Below are 8,020 nucleotides of genomic sequence, written 5' to 3' on the forward strand. Positions count from 1 at the left end.
GGGGGGGGGGGGAGGGGGGGGGGGGGGGGGGGGGGGGGGGGGGGTGGTGGGGGTGCTTTAACAAGATGAGTCAAATGTTAAATGGACCATTCATCCTGCTGAAGTCTTCTTTAGCAAGAATGTTGCTTTCACACAAAACAGTTATACAGCAATATCTATCTAGGATTGCCAACATCAGCTATACCATAAGCTGCTCAATATACCACCAGGTCAGGCAGCAAAACATTGATTTATTGAACTGAGCAAGAGTGCCTTTTCATTTGTCAAAGGAATATTTTCTTATCTTCTGTCAAAATGTACACAGTCTCTCTCTCTCTCTGTTAGCTAAAGGCTAACAAAACACCACCTTTTAAAGTGCACATGAACAATTGTTGCTTACATACACATGTAGCAACATTTGCATATATATGTTGTGTTTCTGTCCACCTAGTGAATTTTAGACCCTAACCCTCACTCTCCTATTTGCTCCGTTTTGCTCTCAACCAACTCGTGCCGAAAATATCTGCAAAAATATCTAGCGAGCTGTTAAGTGGTCTGCTGTTTGTTGCTACACAGGCAGCATACAGGTTGATTGAAGCTTTTTCTCCAAAAACAGCTGCCTGCTGCTGCTAGAACTCATTGATGAGAGCCATGAGACTCAACCAAAACAGTAAGCTGAAAGATGCTAAAACACTCTTTAAAGCTGGGTGATCTTTTTTCCGTAGATTTGTCACTTGTGCATCCCTTCTCATATAAAACAAAGTCATTCAGTTCTTTCTAAATATGAAAATATGGATAAGTACAGCTTTAAGGTCAAATGAACAAATGTTTACTTTTGCCATAGAATGAAGTTAAAACAGTTTTACGGTAAGTGGAGCGTGAGTGCAGCACGGGCTCTGCAACATGAGGGCTGATTGGCTTAATGGCTTACAGGCTGCCTGCCGATCCACAGGTCATTAACACAATAAGCATTTGAATCTGCTAACGTTGTGGATGAACTTCTGACTTTGAACACACACATATTACACACACACACACACACACACACACACACACACACACACACACACAGACACACACAAGTTCGCTCAATGCAACACTGCAAGGCCTACACCATATTTGAGATAGAAGAATGCATTGTTTGGAGCAGTTAGGAGGTCAGAGGTGGGCATCTGCAGAAGGAGAGTTTCCATTACATAAAGCGTCCTGGCTTTCACCCCAGCCTTTTATTTTATGTGGCTGATTCCATTAGTACATGAAACCTAGCAAATGTGCCAAAAAATGTTGCATTCTTACATTTTCCGGAAAGGTTTCTCTAATAGTGTAAACAAACAAACATGCTTTGAGATCACAGTCATTTCTATTCATGCTATCTTACAGTGTGAGCCGACAGAGATCATTTGAGATTAACTGATTTGTACCGAACCAACCAAGACAGTCAATCAATTTCTCAAAAAATGTGGTATCACAGATATAAGTTGCTACACTGTTTACATCCGTTTATGACCTGATTATGCCTGTGTAGGGCACAGGGCATTGAATGTGAGATTGTGTGTCTGTCTGTGTGCATGCGGGGGTGTTGGGGTGTTTGCTCAGCTGCAAGTTTTGTCCTCAGTGCAAACAACCTCTAATTGCTTTGCTTCCCGCATCGACTCGTCTCCTCCTCCAATACGAATGTTAATGAAACACATGGGAGGTACAGTGATGGTGGGGTGGGGGGTGTGGGGATTCTTTCACGTGACCGATGCCGGACGGCCTGGAATGAAAGACAACCTTCAGAGAAATGTGACAGGAAAATAATATCTCATCATGTTCCATCTGCGGTCCCTCTGGCAGAGTACCATCTATTGACGTGCGCCCACTGAAGTCGCACCACAGAATTCGCTATTGTTCGGACCGGCAGGAGGAAAATGATATTGGTCTGTGTTTGTGTATCTGTTGAGACTTTCTAATCGGCCAGTGCGTGTGCAGATGTTTAGAGGTGTACAGTCAGCACTAAACTGAAGTCTAGCACTGATTGACTGCACTAAAGCCTCTCTTGATACACATGTATGCAGAAAACCCCTGATTATTCCTGTTAAGGCACACGGTCAGGTCATTCATTTTTTGTTCCAGGCCGAATTCTCCAGAAGCGTAGTTTGCATACCTTGACTGAATTTAGATTTTCCTTCTAATCCCTAAAAGGATCTAATAATGAGTCCCGAGTGTCCTGAGAACATTCTGTCCTTCAGTCATAAAAACATCTCAGTGGCTTTCTTATGCTGCAGAGCTCTCCGACCCTACGAGGAGTCCGTTACAGGAGTCCGTACAGAAAGCCCAGACATAGTGGGAGGCAGTATTTTTAGATTAAGTTAAACATGTTCTTCAATGATAAAGAGGTGAAAGGAGACTGAGGCTACATCCACACTACTACGTTTAAATCCAGGGTTTTATAGTAAAAACGATATCCGTCCACACGGACGTTTCAGCATCGTTTGCAAAATGATTTCCGTCCATACTAGCAAGCCTGAAAACAAATATCACGTAACAATTATTGTACACTGGGCATGCGGGTGCTGGTGTAAACAGGAAGTAGATTGGTTTCTTAGATACAGAAAATAGGACAGAGTATTATAGTAGTTTTTAATAATGAAATGTAGTGCTTGATACTCAAGATCTTCCTCTAGAATCTTCCTCTATAAACTCAGACAGACAAATTTCATGGAAAGTTTTATTTTTCAAACTTAGTTACAAGGCTGCAGCTTTTGCCCTATCTCGCTCTCTCACACACACATCAAATTCACTTTAAAATGAACACAAGTTAACTAGATTATGGGTCAATAAATGTGGTGAGCACACATCTCTCACTCCTTTCCTCGGTTTCGTTGTTGTCTGTTCTTACACTCGTAGCTCTACATGTGGCTGAAGTCCCTGTCGCACTGGAGAGCAATTAATGCTTCACAATAGTTGTGCAGAAAGAATTATCATTGATAAAAAAAAAAGGAAAGTCGTCCGTTTTGTGTACATCGTCCTCCTCAAAGCTTCACACCGTGACTTCAGACGTCCGCTCTGTATGGCTGATAACTCAGCTGGACACGCCGCTCGCTAATTGCTCCAATAACAGCTTCTTCCTCCGCATGTCGGCAGTAATAGGATTATAAATTGCAGAATGTAACTGCACAACAGCTGCTGAGTGCTCTAAAACTCCGGCCTAGTGTGGAAGCTCAGTGCGAACAGAACAAAAGATCTGCATTTCAAAAGGAAAACGCAGTAGTGAGGACATGGCCTGAGAAAGAAGAGGTGCACTTAGTTTAGTTTCAGGATTCTAAGGAGTGTTGTAAATTGTAGTATCGTCAGTCAAAGATGTTTGACTGAACAAAAAACCTGAGGAGCGCTTCTATCAAAATGTATCGTTTTGGAGAAAAAAGATATCCAATCAAAAGCGAGTGCAGCTAATACTACAATGAGATATGTTTTGTATTCCTGTATGTGAAGAAATGATGATACAGTAAACCACATAGGCCAGAATTAAACCCCCCTTCACTAATTCAAGATGTGAGTGAGTCTCATTTGTTTTCCTAGCAGCACTATGGAGCCGAGTTTTTTTAATTATTATTAGCAGGTCCCCACTTAGTTTGACTCGCGCAGCATACGAGAACATATGCTCGGGTGAGGTGACACGATTTGTGGTTTAACAAGGCAAGAGTCACAGTTTGGTGCAAGTACAGTACAGTGGGAAAACCCCTAAATGCAGACAATGAATGTCTGTTTGAACAAACAGTGGTTCAAGTGTCGTACAAAATCCTCTTTCTGGACACTAAGGCAATGTTGGTAAATAATTTGTATCATAAAGATAAGGAACAGTTCAAACACTTCTGTATTACACTGTACGAACACGAAACAAAAGGCAACTTAGCAAATAGGCTATAAAACTGAAAAGAGTCTCGTGCTAGGAAATTGAAAATATAACACGGCCCTCGTTTCAGACAACTCACTGTCTCCTTAGCTGTTGTTGCTGACCGGGGACCAACAGCTCCTGCGTTTAATTTTTTTGCTCGCCACACACAGTGTGACTGACTCGCACTCCGATCAGCTTGTGCTAATATTAGCACATGTTGCAAACAGTGTTTAGCTAAAAGTTTCCGGGCGGAACTTGCACCGCAGTACGTGCATCAATATACCGTGTATTCGTGCATCGGGCCATTACCCCAATATAAATACACAATATAGATTCCTGCTAATGGTTTCACGGTATTGCACTTAGCTACAGGTGGCAATAATTCTCCAAGACACGCAGAAATGCCCCAACAAAGACACAGAAGAAGAAGACCGCAAGCTAGCAAACATAGATGGTAACAATGACATGTTTCAAATATTCTTTTGCAAATGTTTGATGCAAAAAAGGAAATAACCTTTTGTTAGAGTTCAAAGATACCCACAATGCACTTTGGTAAGAAACACAGACCTTTAACCCTCAGCAAACGAAACCTTCTCGAGTAGGATATTTCTATTCTCTATGCCGCTGGAATAATAAGCAACCGCAGAAGTTCAGTGTTCGGCCAAATTTAGTTTTCTAAATTATACACCAACTGGATTACCTAGGACCAAGGCCACACCGTCTGCTCTGATAAAGATAAGTTAGTGTCGTGACCATCCAAATTGTTTTTTTTAAAAGGGAGAGTGTATAATTTCAGTAGCCACAGACTCTGACCAAAATTTGCAAAAGCACAAAGAAGAACAGTGTACTTTCACCATTTCCCTTAAAACCAGTTTTTTGAAGTTTCCTCAAACTTAGAAAAGAGAAGAACCAAAGTAGCCAGCATGACAAACTCCTAAAAGACAGAGTTGTCTTTATGGGTCTCACTTTCCAACTCACAGATTAAAACTATATGTTTAAATCAGACTGGTAGGAAAAATCAAAGCGAGAAGAGAAATACCACCTTACATGACACACTAATTGCAGGTCAGGTTATCATTGTCAGTCTGCCAACTATTTACTGTCTGATGGCATCTCATCAGCTCTCTAAACTGACTTTCATCTCTGTACAGAGAGGTTCGGCTGTCATGTAGGTACTTTGACTGTGTTATCAGTCTAGATGCTGTGAATGAATGTGGGCCTGAGAAGCGACAGGTCTTACATGACAGACAGCAGATGCAGGAGGACGCCACTGATTTGTAAGTTTGTGTCAGAAAGGACAAAGACACTGATGGGTATTATAGAATGCTGTCCTGTGTTATCTTCACGCTGCATCCAACATTTAGGCCGTAAACATGTAACTTGTCTGAATTCCCTAGATTATTATTCCTTTAAAAACCTTAAATGCATTGAAGAATTGATACGACTGGTATCAACATGAGCATCGCTTTACTTTTCTCCAACAACACTTTACACTGAACTGTCGGTTAATTACTGGATTCATTTATCGCCAGGAAATTTATCGGCAAAGATTTAAATTCTAGATAAGTTACTTTTCAGTATGGGTTTCGCTTGCTGTCTTATTTGAAAGTATAACTTTGGTTCTGAGACTAAAAAAGCCATTTGAAGACTTTGGCCTTTGGGATCTGCATTTTTAGGTCGTCTGGGACCGGTCTACTTTCTGTTCCCAGAGTCAGAACTAAACATGGAGAAGCAGCGTTCAGTTTGTCTGCTCCACATATCTGGAACAAAGTCCCAGAAAGCTGCAGGTCTGCTGAGACCTTCAGCTCCTTTCAATCAAGATTGAAGACTTTTTTACATTACACTACAGTCATTTAGCAGACACTTTTATCCAAAGTGACTTACAATTCATATTCTATCACATTTGTACACTGTAGGCACAGCTACGGGAGCAATTTTGGGGTTAAGTGTCTTGCTCAAGGACACATCGACATGCAACTAGCAAAATCAATTTCCTGCATTTCTGCATTTTACTACTGTATTTTATTTCTTGCACTGCTTTTTAGTGTCGTAATGACGGTTCTTAATGTTTCAATGAATGTTTTGCCTTATGTGTTGATGCTTTTAATGGTTTTATGTGAAGCACTTTAAATTGCCTTCTTGTTGAAATGTGCTATACAAATAAACTTGCCTTGCCTGGAGTAATGTCTCAAATAACAGTCATAAAATGTGCACATAAACAGAATATTGATAATCTCAAGCAAATAGAGTTTTTGAGTTGAAATACTTTCTTTGTATGCGTCTTGCCCCAATGAACAGATAGCATGGAACAGACGTACAATGATAATGATTCATGCTCAAGATGGTAACTATGGAAATGGTGTACCCAAACAAAACAGAAAACATTCTGTTTCCTTTCTTAAAAAAAAAAAAAAAAAAAAGCATTACAGTAAAAGCTGTAAATTTTAGTTTTAAATCTCTTAAAAACACAATTCAACACATGCTTCTGATATCAGTCTAACTTCCTCTGCAACAACACAACAGCTTCTCCTCTCCTTTTGGAAGTTCAACCGCGGTCTCTTCTCCTCTATGCGGTAATGGGAACCAAGGCTAAAGAACGACATCATCTCAGTGAGCATCACATCATGGAAAAACAGAAAGTCGTGAGACCCCGAAAAGAAACACCCATTCTTATTTTCAAGTTTCCAGTGAGTGATTTTTTCCCCTCATCCGTCATAGAGCTGACCGTTACACACATACAGCAATGACACCTTTTACAGTTGGCCCATTGTGCCCGACTCTGTTCGAATCAAAGTCACTCTGGCTGAGTGAGCACATTCCAGACAGGACGCCGCTGCAGCGAGGGCGTTCGGTTCTCCAATATACTGAAGACATTTAGGCGGAGGCCCTTTCATGACATTCACACTTGCCAGGTTTTTAGACTCATAAAACACTAAATGGAGCACGGTGGGAGTTTTATTCCCGTAACATCAGAGACCAAATCAGGTGAAGAGTGGAAGCATTTCAAAGACTTGTCGGTATAGCTGACACTAAAATATGTTTTTGACAGAAAACAAATAATGTGACCACAGTTTTACAGTACAGAGGCGAGCTTCGTCCAAAACAGACTCCTACTGGGCTCACCTCACAATCATTTATATTGGCTAAACATGGAATCCTTTCAGAGCAGCTCAACCAACGGTAAATGGAAAGTGAAGGTTCCTGGAGGCAGGAAAAATAATGTTTTTTAGGGGGACATGCAGGGTGAAGTTTAGAGTGTGGAAAACAATAAGATATAAATTGCTCTTTCAGCTTGTCGTGTTTCTGGAGATGTAAATGTTGACAATGAAGCTCTCAAGAGCTGAAAACACTAAACCAACTAAAAAGGTATGTGAAAATCTTGTGCGTTCAAACAGTTAAAAGCAACGCTGGGATTTAAGACCAATATCCAAACAGATGTTAAAAAACATCAGCTTAATGTGGATGGGGCAGTAAAAGACAAAAAGAGGCCTTTAAATTTTCCCAGCTGAGTGTAAAACCAACCATGTCACCACATAAGAACATTGATGTTGGATGACTTTCTTTTTTTTTACATCGTTTGCTTCCTGCACGGTTTGATTTAGGTCAGGTAAATATTGTCCAAATGGCAAATAGAATATGGTTAAGTTATGGTTGGGTTAGGCAACTACAACCCTTGGTCGAGTTTAGGTAAAGACTGTGATCCCCTTATTACACAGCATTACAACTTTATTTGTAGATTTGCATGCGGCAGGATGGCAACTCCTGTCTCCTGCATGAAAGTTGTTGCGCTAACATGCCCATCCACCACAAACTCGATACGCTTAAGGCGTCAGTATGCTTCAAACAAACTACTTGTCGGACCATCGAAAAGTGCCAGAAAGCCCCTCCCTCCACACCTTGTACGGCAGTTGGATTATCGCTTGCTCACGAGATCACACAAACATCCATCTGGTCAGGCTTCAAGTAATGTGTATGTGTCCAGACCACCAGTGTCCAGATCAATCGACCTCCTGTGAAGAGCTACATCAGAAATGGAGAGTATTCCTTCATTGATAGAAGAGAAAAGAATGGCACTGAAGGCTTTTTTTTCAATGGAAAAGTTGTTTTCGCGACTGGCTTGGGCAAGAGTTTGATAAACAGATGTTTCATCCAGTCACCTTTTTT

The 8,020-nt window shown here is 41.0% G+C and overlaps 1 protein-coding gene across 1 annotated transcript in view; it reads right to left on the bottom strand.

Moving 5' to 3' along the window:
* The window catches only part of col15a1b (collagen, type XV, alpha 1b), a 54,750-nt gene that overhangs the window by 43,767 nt on the left and 2,963 nt on the right, over positions 1-8,020 (bottom strand). The gene's annotated exons all lie outside the window — the stretch shown is intronic.

Source organism: Anarrhichthys ocellatus, unplaced genomic scaffold, assembly GCF_004355925.1.
Source record: "Anarrhichthys ocellatus isolate YVR2014 unplaced genomic scaffold, GSC_Weel_1.0 scaffold15, whole genome shotgun sequence".
Classification (NCBI taxonomy): Eukaryota; Metazoa; Chordata; class Actinopteri; order Perciformes; family Anarhichadidae; genus Anarrhichthys; species Anarrhichthys ocellatus.